General features: G+C 39.5%; 1 long non-coding RNA gene across 1 annotated transcript in view; it reads right to left on the bottom strand.

The window, feature by feature from the left end:
• LOC113481332 overlaps positions 1-13,475 on the bottom strand; it is a 658,441-nt gene extending 644,966 nt beyond the window's left edge. The window contains exon 1 of the long non-coding RNA XR_003398655.1: positions 13,408-13,475. This is a non-coding gene — a long non-coding RNA (uncharacterized LOC113481332). The remainder of the gene's footprint in view (positions 1-13,407) is intronic.
• Between the last annotated feature and the right edge of the window lie 997 nt (positions 13,476-14,472).

The raw sequence follows: 14,472 nt of genomic DNA, 5'->3' as shown, positions 1-14,472 counted from the left end.
TTTAAGACAGAAATTCCTAGCCTGGATGGGATGCTGGAGAATCTGAAGCCTTGTTTACAGATATCAGCAATAGGCATCTGATTAGTTAGATGCCATTACGTTATTCAACCATCCTTAAATAACTATTACACTATTTCAGCCACTAATCCTTTCTGAGAAAGACAAGTAAGAAAGCACTAATTAGGTGACCATTACACGCGTACTATACTTTCTTTAGGACTGAATGTTCGGGAGGTTTTGCTGTGCTGTATTCCTTCCTGAAATATTCCTTCCTGAAATAAGCCCTAAATCTATTAATGTCAAAACTCCTACTAATTTTAGTGGGTCTAGGAACAAACTTTCTTTTTTCACCAGCTAAAACCAACTCCCTCAAAAAGATAGGGAAGAGAGTAGGTACAGGATTTTGTAGCCCATATATAGCTCATATTAGGCCAATACTGTATTTTCACGTTGCTATCACACGTTTTGTCTTGAAGACAATAATGAATATTTACAAATATACCAGCTCTCAAATCCCAATGAACTCCTTATGAAAATATATTCTGAGAAAAACAGTACCTTTAACTGTCGGAAGGGTATGTCAAGCCTGAAAACTTTTCAGTGTTTTTCATTTCTTTTAAAGCTCATGCAGAAAATTTCCGGACAAACCATCAGAGACAATTTAGCTTATTTAGGCATAAAGGACTCAGTATACCCTGCAGTAAGAAAAGTAGAACAGTCTATCACTGAAAGAGCATATTAAATATTGTATGTGCTTTTAGAATACCCATGTAAAATATGGAATAATTTTACAGATAATAGGAAGTTCCTACTTTTGCTGTTTTCTCTTGGGAAAACAGCAGATGTGCAACTGCTCTAGAAACTGGACAGTGTCCTGGTATGCCAGAGGAGTGTCCTCAGCCCAGTGACACCCACTAGATGGGGGTATTTCCATAGGATGCTCCCGGCCGGCGCTGGCCTCCCCAGCAGTGTTCAGTGCACCCACTGTACCAACACCAGCTCACGTCCACATTTCAGATTCTCAAGTTTTGGATAGAATCAGAGTTAACTTGTTATAAATACTACTTCAGAGCAGCAACATGCAGTTTGGGACAGCCTGCGGAGAGTTTCTCTTTAAAGAGCAGCAGATCCAAATAATTTTTTTACATCAGAAAGAATGGATGAACATAAGCCTGTGCACGTGCGCGCGCACACACACACACACACACACATACTTGCACACATAGATGTATTCAAGAGCCTAAATGGAGTACAGATCCTGCTGCTTCTGAGCTGGAGGAAGCACTTCTAAAGCCTTTAACAGTTAAGCAACTCAGACATGCAAGACTTTGGGTACAGACTAATTTTTCAGTGGCCCTTATGTGTTCGGTATTAGTTAAACTCAATTACAATTTCTCAAAATATTTCAGGTTTGCTTGAAAAATCAGACACTTTGATTTCCTTTGTGTGTGTGTGCTTATGTGTATGTGGTGCACAAAAGACTGCACAATGAGTGAGAGACGTCTAGTGTATTAAACAGTCATCAGTTAGAGTGAAAAAGGCACCAGAATGCATTAATGCTGTTTGCTTTCTGTAATTTCAATGGGCTGATTTTCCAGGACTCCTTAGTACAAGCTACAGAGCTCAGCTAACCATGGTGATTACCAGCCAGCCACAAGACGCACGGCTTCTATCTGGTACTCCTGGTTCTTCAGAAAGCAATATTCACCCCCACTTCAAGTCTTCCATGGCTCGCTGTCTCCTGTATGTGTTCAGCTGGCTGATTTGACTATGTGTAAGATTCTTTACTGCAGCCCAGTATTTTTTTTCAGTCTGTAAGAATCTGGTCAGTACTTCCTATGTGAAGAATAAGGCGTTACAGAAATGCTGAGCTTTATGAGGTTCTGTTTTATGTATAGGTGTTAACTTCAGAAATAGAAGTATCCCTTATTTTCACCCTGTGTTGCACAGGCTTGGAAAGCTTTGGGGATCAGCTAGAACCACTCACTTTCTGCTCACAAGAGTCATAGAATCACAGAATTATTTAAGCTGAAGACGACCTTTAAAATCATCGAGTCCAACCATAAACTTAACATTGCCAAGTCCACCACTAAACCATGTCCCTAAGTGCCACATCTACATGTCTTTTAAATACCTCCAGTGACTCAACCACTTCCCTGGGCAGCCTGTTCCAGTGTTTGATAACCCTTTCAGTGAAGAAATTTTTCCTAATACCCAATTCAAACCTCAACTGGCACAATTTGAGCTGTTTCCTCTTGTCCTCTCACTTGCTACTTGGGAAGGGAGACCTACACCCACCTTACTACAGCCTGCTTTCAGGGAGTTGTAAAGAGCAGTAAGGTCTCCCCTGAGCTTCCTTTTCTCCACTAAACACCATATAGTCATGATTTTGACGGATTTCTGTGTTCTTTTACCAGTATTTCATCTGCTCTCTCCCACTCTTGACCTCTCTGTGTTCCTAAATAACTGAATAACTAACTGTCTTGTATTTTTTTGAAATCACTTACAATTAAAATTGTCTTTCCATGAACCTCAGGGAAACCAGGTTGTGTATGAACTCCACAGGTCCTGTATGAACTTCATACACTCCACAGCACAAACCAGATTCCAGAGACCTAGGAAATCATCACACATACCACTGAGCTGAATCACTGTATAAATGTTATCTTCATTAACTATTTATTCTCTTACCCCTACAGGCTGGATAAGAGCACAGGAACCCACACCTCACTATCAACTGCTCTTTTTTTTTTTTTTTTTTTTTTTTTTTTTTTTTTTTTTTTTGTCTCACCTCTTTTCCATTGCACTGATAACTGTGGATTTTTGCCAACTGCAAGGAGTTCTTGGCTGGCATTTGAGAAATAACTTGGCTGGTGGCTGGGAAAAGTATGTAGGGATGATCCACCAGAACAAATTAACTCCTTGATCTCTGCTATATTTCTTTGACACAGCTAGCTTTCCTTTAAATATTACGTGCTATTCAAATTCTCTGAAGTGCCTTCCTTTGTCTCCCTCATTTGTTTATTCAGAAGTATTTCAAATGGCAAATTAGAGGAATTCATTAAACTAGAGTGTATGACATATGGGAAAACAATTTACAGCCCCATCTCATTACTTGTATACCCCATGAGTAAGAAAACTGACAATTTATCCACAGCCTGAAGTTCTCCTGAAATAAACTATCAGTCAATAGTTGACACAAGCTTAATTCTGGACAGCTTTCCTGCATCAGTGATATAATCCAGTGGAACTGCCAGAAAAAGTTGTCCAAGACAAGCTAAATCAAATTTTTATTCTAAGGCAAGGTACTTTTTGCAAAATTGTGTTTTCAGAGAAGTGATTGCCCAGTCTCTTTGTTTATCAGCAAATAGATATTTCTTCAAACTGTAACATCCCATTAACTTAAAAAACCACTAGTGTATTCAAAGTGTTGTGGGGAACATCTTCTGTCTCAGTTTGAGTACACACCATTGCAAGAAAACAATCAGAAACTCCATTTAAAAAGTTGTTCTTGACACTTACATGGTGTTACACACCCTTTAAAAAAAATGCCTAAATTAACTTCATGCACGTGCAATGCTGATATCCTTTCTCAAATATGGAAAGTGAAATCCTTTCAAAGACTGAAATACCATTGGTGAAAGCTTGCTATTAAGTAGGTAGACAGTATTAGATAAAAACTACAAACCAGATCATTATAACCAGAGTCCAGCGGCTGTGATGGAAGGAAAATGGTTAGCACCATGGGAGAGGCAGGGTGGCAGTTCATCAGTCTTCACATTAAAGCAATGATGAGTGTGTGCACGATGCAGACTCCTGAATGCTGTGCATCCCTCTGAGATGTGCTGAGGCATGAGGGAGCTCACCCTTGCAGTGCAATGGAGGTTACAGAATCCCTCAGATTAAAAACCACTTTTGTTTTCCAGTCCTATAGGTCTGAAAAGAGAGTGATGCACAGGTAGTTGAGAATCTAGCCCAAACCAGCATATGCAATTATACACACACAGTAAAGACAGTAATTTCTAATGATTCATTTTTAACTCTCACTGTCATTTACAACAAAATATTAGTCACTAGAAAATGCCTTTGTTACAGCTTTGTTGTGTTCCACACTGCAAGTATGACCTTCTTTTACCTCTTATCTTTTTATAAAAATGCTAACAGTATCAGGGTTTGTGTTGTTCAACAGCAATTCTCATTTTCACAGTTCCTTATCACACAAACACATCTTTATGCTTCCGCATCATTCCCACCACGGGGTGGGGGTGGATGTACGGACCAGTTTTAATCAAACAAGCACCAAGCCTACAACAACTATTTTGACTGTCATTAAAAGCCAACCTCATCAGCTCAATAGCTGTAGAGATACCTGTCATATTAGATCAGTCAGACCCAGTTCTGACCCAGGCTTAGGTCCAAGAATGAGCTCAGTGTGCTCCACTGGTCAGTCTTCAGCCCAGCCCTCCCACCCCAAATTCAGAGGCATCTGTCCATGCCAGCCCAAGCCCTGAAAGTGAATCTCAAAAGAAACAAGAGGAAGGCTGTAACTGAAATCAGTACCAAGAGCTTGCATGTTTCTTAGTTTTCACATCAAAATATCTCAAATAAAGAACTGGATGCCACACTGGTGAAAATTAATTAATTAGGGGAGTAGTGTAGGTGTGTTATACCAGTGTTACAGCTTCTAGTTTAAGGGCATGCTTTTTGTGTCTAACCATGGGCTGCAAATGAAGCAGCCGAGAGAAAGAAAGGAGAGTTTATTCAACACAAACACATATGGGAATGACAGACCAGTCCATGAAAACATCTCTATACAGGAGCAGGCAAAAAGTATAGAGTGGTCACTGCTAAAAAAAAAATCAGAGTGGATTAACATAGCTGCAAAACTAGATAACTTAGGGTGAAATCCTTTTCCTTCAACGGCTGACACAGATGCATTTGCATGCAGCAAATATATGCAAATACACTCACTTGTGCGAATTATGCTGGAAAGAAACATACGCATGTTAAAAAGTAACAGAAAACCCATGCTTTGCACAGTGTGTAATTTTACTAAAGTATATTAGAACGTTGAGACAGATGGCTTATTAACCTCTCTTTTGCCCTAAACAATGGCAATACTGTAGCCTTCTGGGAAATGAGACACGAGATGTCTGTCCCTTGCCACATCGGCATCACATATATGTCATAGAAGGGATGAAGGATATAGCATGATCAGAAATTGTGTTTTGCTTTTGCAGAACTTCACAGATCAATAACACGGTGAAAGTATTTGTCTGACTGGAGGTGGGGAGCAGTCAATCAGAGATACAAGAAAGGATGCAGTCCTGTGAAAGATAGAAGCTGAAACATAAATGTTTTATTCCAGCTAAGTAACAGTGGCACCTTCCTAGTCAGCTCCTGGCCACAGGGCTGCCTGCCTTAGGCTGTGTGAGTCTAGAAAGAAGGTGAAAACTCAACTTGCAAATCACAAGGCATTTGCCTTGAAATATGTAAGGATATAAAAAACATTATTGTAAATCAGAACAAGATTCTTTGAATGCTTAGTGGACTCTTTGTTCTGAAGAGGAGAAAACTGAAACTTCTTCCTGGGGCATTTGCTTTATTACTTGTTTTCCTTCCACAAGGACCTACAGTAAGATGCATTTTCATGACACGTAAAATAGAACTATCAGGTAGTATGGTCCAGTTTATAGATTACCAGACCCCAAATACATCAAACCACTTTTCACTTCCTTCCACAGTTTTGTTCCAGAGTAGAGATGCTAGCAAAAGAAGTTCTCAACACAGGACGGAATTAAGTTCCTACAGGGCTGCACTCTCAACTGTTTGTTACGGCAGCACGGTCAGTCACCTTATAGGGATCTACGGAGCTGCCAGCCCCCTTTGCTGATGCCAAACTCCTTGTTGTCCACGACAGGTTCTGCACAGTCATTAGTCTATACTGCGACGGAAATGAAAACCTGAAGAATCCACTGTAGCTAGCAAGATACCGTGGTAGTAAACACAAAAATTCAAAGTAAGTGTAGGAACTGTTCTATCGTCAGATGAAGCTGCACTAAAACAGAAATCACCTTTTAATATGGTGGAGTATAATAATGAAGAGGTCCCTTTCAACATCCATCAGTGCCATTGACAGGTGCCATTAGGAGCCACTGTCCCCAACAGCAACATCCAACATAGGGCACATAAGAAATGGCACACCGAAAGAAGGAGAGATGTAAAGAGAACAAAGCAGTACTTTAATTCATTATTTATCATGACACATAAGGAATGCTGAGGAAGTTTACTACTGTTACATTCATTCTATTGAGGGACTAATCACTTATGCTTTAAATACATTAAAACATATTAATGTGTCCTCAGCATACACACACACACACACACAAACACAGATACATACCTACCTACCTATACGTATATGTACTCCTTTACCCAAGAATTACAGTTCTGTATTCCTCGTTGTCCAGCAATCCTTGCAAGGTAAGAAGAAAGCTATGTAAGACTTTTAAAATAATCCTGTATGTTCTTTGGTTTTCAGTCAAGAGCAGAAACCTGTTAAATTAGTAATTACAGTGGGCAGCACACTAAAATCAGTTGAAAAATACTGCCTACAGATTGATTAGTTGAAAAAAATACTCTTAAATACCTTAAAGGACATGCAAACTTTGGGAGTGAATGTCATTTCCATTATGAAATGGTACTAGAACTGAAAAGAATGGTATTACCTAAACAAAACAGAAGCAGGAACACATTTTGTTAAGATAAAAGTTATTAAAATTGCAATACAACAGGAAAATATGTCTTCAAAGTCCAATCTCAAATCCCCAGGAAGCAGGAAGCAGGGAAACTGCAAGCTGATTTTTAGGCAAGTCTGAAACAGAAGGCCAGCTCTGGACCAGCTGACTAATATCAGCAGAGATCTTCCCTGAGGGCAGCCATGACATGATGCCAAGGGAAAAAAAGCAGAGACTTGCACAGGGGTATTAGGGTGGGCACAACAAAGAAAGCTTTGAAACAAGATGATTGTCTGGCCTAGGTGCTAGGCAGCTTGTTTGACCACAACAGGAAGGGTGTGACCCAGAAGAATTCAGAAATCACGTGAAATCTGGCCTCTACCAGGCTTTCAACAGCGCTGTCTGTACCAGGGTTGTCTCCTAACCCCAAGGTAGGGCACACAAATGGAAGATCCTCAGCAACTGATACTCTCCGTGAGGGACAAGGATATAACCTGTAGCCTATTTGCAGAAAGATGTTCAAAAGTGCTGAAGTAAAAAGTATGCTCTTGGAAGACTAACACACTTCCAAAAGCCAGAGAATTCACGTTATTCAAAAACTGAAGGGCTTCGTAGGTGAAAAGAATGTGATTTGAGTCACTGTCCCAGTAAATGATTCACTCATCCTGAGCAAACCCACACCGCAGATGGGTCCTTTATTGCACCGTCTCCATGTAGGTGTCACATCTGCTCTGCACCCGTTATCTCATCTCATTAGAGCATGATCTAAAAAGTTATCATGACTTGTTTTGCTGCAGGCTGACAACCATGCTGATTCATTAGTTTATTTTTAAGTATGACTGATAGTTGTATGTCTGTGTTCAAATCAGTCACTGATTGCCTGGCTGTGTAGGACACATCATTAATGTTTCCTCAGCTCCCCCTGATTCTGGCTTTGTTACTTTGCACAAATAGTAATTTGTTTTATCCATTCATTCATTTTGGGCATCTCTCATAAGACTATATTAAAGTGGCCATTGTTAATGCTTTTGAGTAGTTCTTGATGAATTTTAGTTGAAATGAGTGTGTCCTCTCCTTCAATAATTGCTCTCTTTCCACAACTTGTACTTGTAATTCCAGTTGTTCCCTACAGATAATGAACACGTTGCTTTTCTGCAGGCACTGTGATTTTATTGTTTTTTCTTTGTTTAAAGCTCAGTCACATCATCCATCTTTTTTTATTCTTTCTGACAGCCTGTTTCTAAATGATAAATTTGGTGATATGATGTAAACATCTTCCAACTATTCTTTCTTTTGCTACCTTTGCACAGTATACAATCAGCAATGGGAATGTATCTTCAGGGCTTGCAGCTTTCTGGAAAGTCCTGTTTCTGTAACTTTCAGACTAAGTGCAAAAGCTAAATGCTTATCAATAATGCTTTTTAACAATCTGTGATCCTCTTCAACTGTTGCCATGCAGCCACACATCTATTGATAACATTTATGGCACCTGGCAACAACGGTAAATCACTCCTCCTCCCTTGGAGCTGCTTTAATATCACCTCTGCCACTCCTTCCACTGCTGTGTTGCACCATCTGCTGTTCGTAAAGCATCTCATTTTAGTGCTTATTTGTACTTTCTGATAGTTTTAACAGCGCTTGATGGGCAATGACAACCTTCATGTTCTGGGAGGTCTTGTCCCAATTGCTTTCATGGTGCCAGTTTGCTGCTTATTTTCACAGATCTTGCAGCAATTCTTGTTGCCATTGCTATCCACATGCCACTCTCCTAGCACATTTTACCTCTCCTTTGGGTCATTTGTGATGTTAAAGTCACCTAGATTTTATTTTGTATGGGGCTGATGAATCCTGTTCCTAAAACGCGACCACAAAAATTTATTTGCACTCCACAGTACCACTCTGGCCCACTAGTATTTAAATACTTTAAAATAACTTGCAAAACAAAGTATTTGCTGTAATTTTCATAGTTTGGCCATTGCCTCTGCTCCCAGATCCCTTCTGATTCTTAAATAAAATAGGATTCAAGCCTCCATCAAAAGTAGAATCCTCCCTTGCACTGAAGTACACAGAAGTATTTGATTTTTTATAAATCAAGATGCTACTGTTTAAAAATATTTTGTGTGCATAAAAATTTTGTATTAAAGTTAAATAATAATAATAGCCCCAACAGATTGAAGATAATGTGAATTTAGAGGGATATGCAGTAGTGTATTTTTCAAATTATATTCCATATGGATTATGAACTTTGCCCTTCATCGTTTAATAGGAATTTAAGTGTCTTGCCAGAAGAATATTGGAAAAAAAGCTAGAAAATAGCAGCTGAATACACATTCAAGACAGCATGCTGTTTTGAGCTCTTTTATCCTATTTCAGAAAGTACATCTCAGAATATTTATGATTGTTGCCAGCTCCTGCAATTATTTGTTACTGGTTTTCTAGAGGGTTGGAGCCAATGATGCCAGAACTGATGCCTCCTCCCAAATGCCACTTTTTAGTGGAATCTCACTCAGATGTCTGCCATGCTTGGGGATGAGAAGCAACTGAAATGCTGCAGGAGAGGCAGATCTCTCCAGGGCAGCAGGCAAGTGGAGGGTGCAGTACGACATGCAGGGAGGGACACAGGGAGGGGGTCGCCCAAATCTTAATGGTCTGAGAGGGGGCTACCAGGGTCTTTTCCCTTCCCTAAGCCCTTCCTGTGCCCACAAACGTGAGAACTTGGTGATCATTTCTCATCAGAAAAGAAACATTGCAAGAGAAATTGAGTGAACAGGTTTCCACGTAGGAATCCTTGTTCTGGTGGCTTCAACAACTACCTTGAAAAGCAGATGATGTGGGGAAATAGTGTGCTAAAGTAAAAAAATATACCCATGAAAAAAATGGATCATATAATGATTCACAAGCTCAAGTAAGGCAAGATACACCTATTTTTTCTTAATGAAATACATTTCTTTGTTCTGGATCATTCAATGGCTTTTTCTTGTGTACTTTAACAAGGACCATATGCAAGTTAAATATCAGTGTATCAATGACTTTGTACTTGCACTAGCAGCTTTGAAGATACACAGCTGAGAATACTAGCTAGTCCTAGTTCGAGCAAATGGATTAGTGCATCTTTAATTTATGAATTTTAAAAGTCAGATCTTTCCAAATGAACGATTCATGTGTTTTTGTAGCCTCAGGGAAGCAGGCAGCTGTGAATGGCTAACCTTTATTGTGGGATTTCTGTTCTCTTATATTTAATACACAAACTTATTCACCATAACAACCACTAAAAACTGTGGCATGAAACAGAAAAAAAAAAAAAAAGTCAGCAATACCCATCCTTGAAGGAATATTAGTGCAAGCAAACTTCAATTCTGTAATGGAAAGATGTACAATATACCACAGGTCAGAATGGTAGGCAATTTTAAAACTGGAAATATTGCAGCTGTTCTTCTTACATGGATATAAATGCACATTTTAACAGATTTATCAGTAAAGTATAATGCCCAATTTTAGCTTGGATTCTGTTCTGCCTTTTGTGAAATAAATAAATCAGAATGCCCTGTGATATTAGATACACAGGCACAAGGGAAATACCTTAATAAAATAGAATAGGAAATGGAAAATCAGAATATAGGAACGACTGAATTTCTTATAAGGTTTTATCACAGTTTGCATTTTTCTTTATCTTGAAATGATAACGACATTAAACTAAGTCTACATACTTAACCAGAAAATGATGACTAATGATGCTCACTTTTAATGTACTACTTAGAGTGGAAATCTGGTAGAGAAAGACTATATACGTTATAGAAGACAAATTACCTTGTTAGGTCTTAATCAATTATACCTGGCGTTTTTGATGACGTTTTAATATGCAGTTTTGTATTTCTCCTGACCTCATACATGTTTAAGAAATGTGGCTAAACACCATCTAGCATAACATTGACATAGTTTCACTACATCTACAAGAGGGAAGATTGGATTGCTTGTATGATTGGCAGATCCTTAGAGAACCTACTGGATAGTGAGTCATCTCTGAAATTGCTGCTGCTGCCAAGCTGTGAACTTCATGTGTATTTTGTTACCGCTTACTTGTTTATCATTTTGAGAAAGGCTCGAGGAATAAATGGTTGTGTGACCTTTGGGGGATTTCTTGAATGCCTAGAATCTGCAAAGATCAAAGGAGACAGCTGGTATATGATCTATAAAGTTTTCCTAACACAACTGTTATCCTTGTGGGTTTTGGTAGCAGCAAGTGCAATTTATAGCACAAAAGAGGAGAAAACTGGCCAATGTATGACACGCATTCTTGGCCAAGGGATGAAAAATTTTTTATCCCCATACACAATCAAAGCACTATTATACATTAGATTCTCTATACTTTGTTAAAATAAGAGGCAAGCAAATATTTTTCCCTCAAATTAAATCTCTTTTTGTGTATTACAGGTATGATAGAAGTTCTCAATTTCTCACTGTGCATTTGGTTCTTTCTTCTCCTATGTCCTTTATTCCATGCAAGCACATTTTCTATTTCTGCTCTCTTTTAAACTAGTTTAAGTTTCCCTTCCCTCAGCCACCTGCTTTTCTGAACTAGCTTTCCTGATTCCCTGCTAAAGCTTCACTGTTTTGCCCATGTAACTTTCTTTCACACGATCACTCCCAAGCACATTTTCTCTGCAGCTCTTCCTTCATACTGCTTCTCTCTTCCCATGTCCCAAGCCAGGCTTCGCACTATCACTTCAAAAACCATCCCTACTGCTCTAGGGGTTATCTTTTCAATTCTCCTTGTATGGAGTTCCTGTCTACCTTACTTCAGCCCATTTCATCTCTTACTACACTTGGTTCTTTCTCTTGCAGGCATCTTCTTCATGAGTTACTGTTGGCCCAATTTCACAGCAGCTCTTTGCCCATTTCTTGATTCTTTTGTCCCAGCTCTCAACATATACATGTTCTGTTTATGTCTGAAATGGTCTATAGTACCATTTCAAGAAGCAGGCTAGGGGAACTGGAGCTAGGGATGAGATCTGTACCAAGACTTAGGTCACACCTAACTTCATGTTATAAAATGCTGGAGCTAACAGGCCTGGTCACCAAGTAATGCCATGGAATAGACTAAAAAAATTGACTCTAGGTTGGCTTCTCTCTACACATATCACCTCTGAGCAAAAGGGAATCTGCTACAACACAATGGTACCTACAATACGACAGTCGCCTGGAAGGATCTGCTCTGATAATGAAAGAATGGCTTAATATTTCTTGATACTCAGCCCTCTTGCTTTTTGGAAGTGGCAGCAACAAAGCAATCAACTATCTATCTATTACAAACTGAGTGGAAACATTGATTCATATCATATGAAACACTAAAAACTTCCAACCATTACTTAATGGTCTGAAATAAACTCTAAAAAATATCAGGAGATAGGGGTTCTGTATTTCACTCCCAGTTTTCTTAACCACCAAGTCTTAAAAACATGAAAGACTCTGCCAGTCCTAGGAAGAGTGTTTGTAGCTATGAATTGTCAGTTGTCACTCTACCCACTCACCAGGAAAAATGTATGTGCACACTTCCATAAGAAGAATCTACATTTTCATTTGCACTTCCTGGACAGTTAGAATAACTTGGCATGCAGAAATTTTGAAGTGCAATTTGATTGTATAGAGTCATAAAATCATTTAGGTTGGAAAAGACCTCTAAGATCATCAGGCCCAACTGTAAAGCTAACACTGCCAAGTCCACCATTAAACCACATCCCTAAGTGCCACATCTACATGTCTGAACGCATATGGACAATACATTTGAGTCACAAAAAGATTTCCATCCACTGCCATGGACCTATGGATTACAAATAGAAATAAATACTTTCTTATGACTTTCAGAACATTATTGCCACAAGTTATTATTTTTAAACAGAGCCAATGGCTTGGAGTGGCACTTAAAGTGTCTAGGACATTGTGAGAGATGACTTGTATAAACAGGTCCTGAAAGAAACAGGCCTGTGAGAAACAAGGACTGAGAAAAACAGCCTGAGAAGGAGATGAAGGTTACTGGGGAGTGGAGGCTCTCTGAGCTGAGCCGTGCCTCAAACACTCCCAAGTATGGAAGCTCTCGCCATGGGGTGGGTAGTGCGGAGGTGGAAGCTGAGCAGGCTGCCCCAGTAACCCGGGGGCAGGTGGAGGGGGCAGCCCTGTGGAGACAGGACGGTTCTGCTCTGGGGCACCTGGGCAGATTTCGAGGGGCATCCGTCCAGCGAGTGACCTTTGCTTCATTACCCACAAAACACATGTGAAAGTCAACAGCCCTGGATACACTAAAGAAGGCTAACAAGATCATGCTAATTACATCATCCCAGGAAATATCTCACCCCTCCCCATCCATAGGATATGCAGGTGTGTGGGTCAGCCAGGGGGACGGACGGACGGGGGGCAGAGAGTGAAGCGAAGGAGGCTGATGCCTCCAGGAGCCCCCGCTGGCGGATCGACCCAGGAGCCCAGACCTGTGATCTCTATGCCTCTGTTCTCTCCATCTCCTTCCTTTCCTTTTTCCCCTTTTCCTTCACTACCATTAAGAAATACAAGGCACACTGTATTGCTTGCCATAACTCACTATAGACTTAACCAACTATCGTGTATCCAATTAGTACATTGTGGAAGTTAATAAATGTTTGGACATTGAGACTTGTCTCACCGTTGTCCACTCCGTTGGGGATTTACGAATCTGAGTCACTTGTCTCCCTTGTCTGAGTGGGACATGACAGCCGTGTACTAGAATACAGCCATTTGCCTAAGTACATAATCTGCACTTGTGATTGCAGGAAAGAGTCCTTACCAGGCTTTGCAGTTTGCGTAAATCAAAGCAAATTTCCTTGTATTTCCGTGGTCTGGAAAGCAGATACAGTGCAGAGGTTTTATCTGGTTTCTTGTTGTCACAGCTCTAATAACATCTGATAGGTGACTCACTGCTCCATCCGCTCTGGTCATGAGGAACTGGGACAATACAAGGCACACTAAAAAAAAAAAAAAAAGGCATTGTTGATTAGTTAGGTTAAAACCTGGAGTACCTTAAAAGGTAAAACAGTTAAAACCTGGAGTACCTTAAAAGGAAAATATAGTCCACAAAGCAATAAAAATGAGATCAAAGTATGTTCGTATTTCAAATGCATAGCTGCTATCTTGCTAAATAATATGCCATTAAAATTGAACAATATTTGTATTTGCATAATTCTATTTTTCCTGAGTAAAGTACAGCTGCCACGTGATCACTGTGTTTGAAAAGACTGTTGAGGATTTACTGTGTGCTGATAGGTCAATATTTCATAAGTCCTTGACATATGATAATCTAGAAAATTTTACAATCATTTGTGAGAAGGCCAAAAGGAGGTAATAGAGCTCCACTCTAAGCTTCAGCTATGAAGATAAAACTAATACATGTCCCTTTCTTTAAGAAAATAAAATTGAGCAAACCAAAGATCTCTTCTTCAATCTGTTAAACAAAAGCCCACAAGGTGTTCACCTACACGTGAACGTTACTCTGGTTCTGACAAGGCATGAAGTTAAATACAGTATCTGTTCATAATCAAATCTGCGTGTGATACTCCTGCATTTTTTAAACAAGGTCTTACAACTTTGTGATTTAATCGACTCAAAGAGCAAGTTAAACTAGAGTGAGGCACAGTTGTTTCTAAGAAGTATTAAATAAGGAATTTTTGAGGACCTGTAACTCCAAGAAAACTCTGTCTGTTGGTATTCTCAT

This window comes from Athene cunicularia, assembly GCF_003259725.1.
Source record: "Athene cunicularia isolate RWA chromosome 5 unlocalized genomic scaffold, athCun1 chr5_part3, whole genome shotgun sequence".
Lineage (NCBI taxonomy): Eukaryota > Metazoa > Chordata > Aves > Strigiformes > Strigidae > Athene > Athene cunicularia.
The sequence above is the reverse complement of the archived record's forward strand: the minus strand, read 5'-3'. Positions and strand labels throughout refer to the sequence as shown.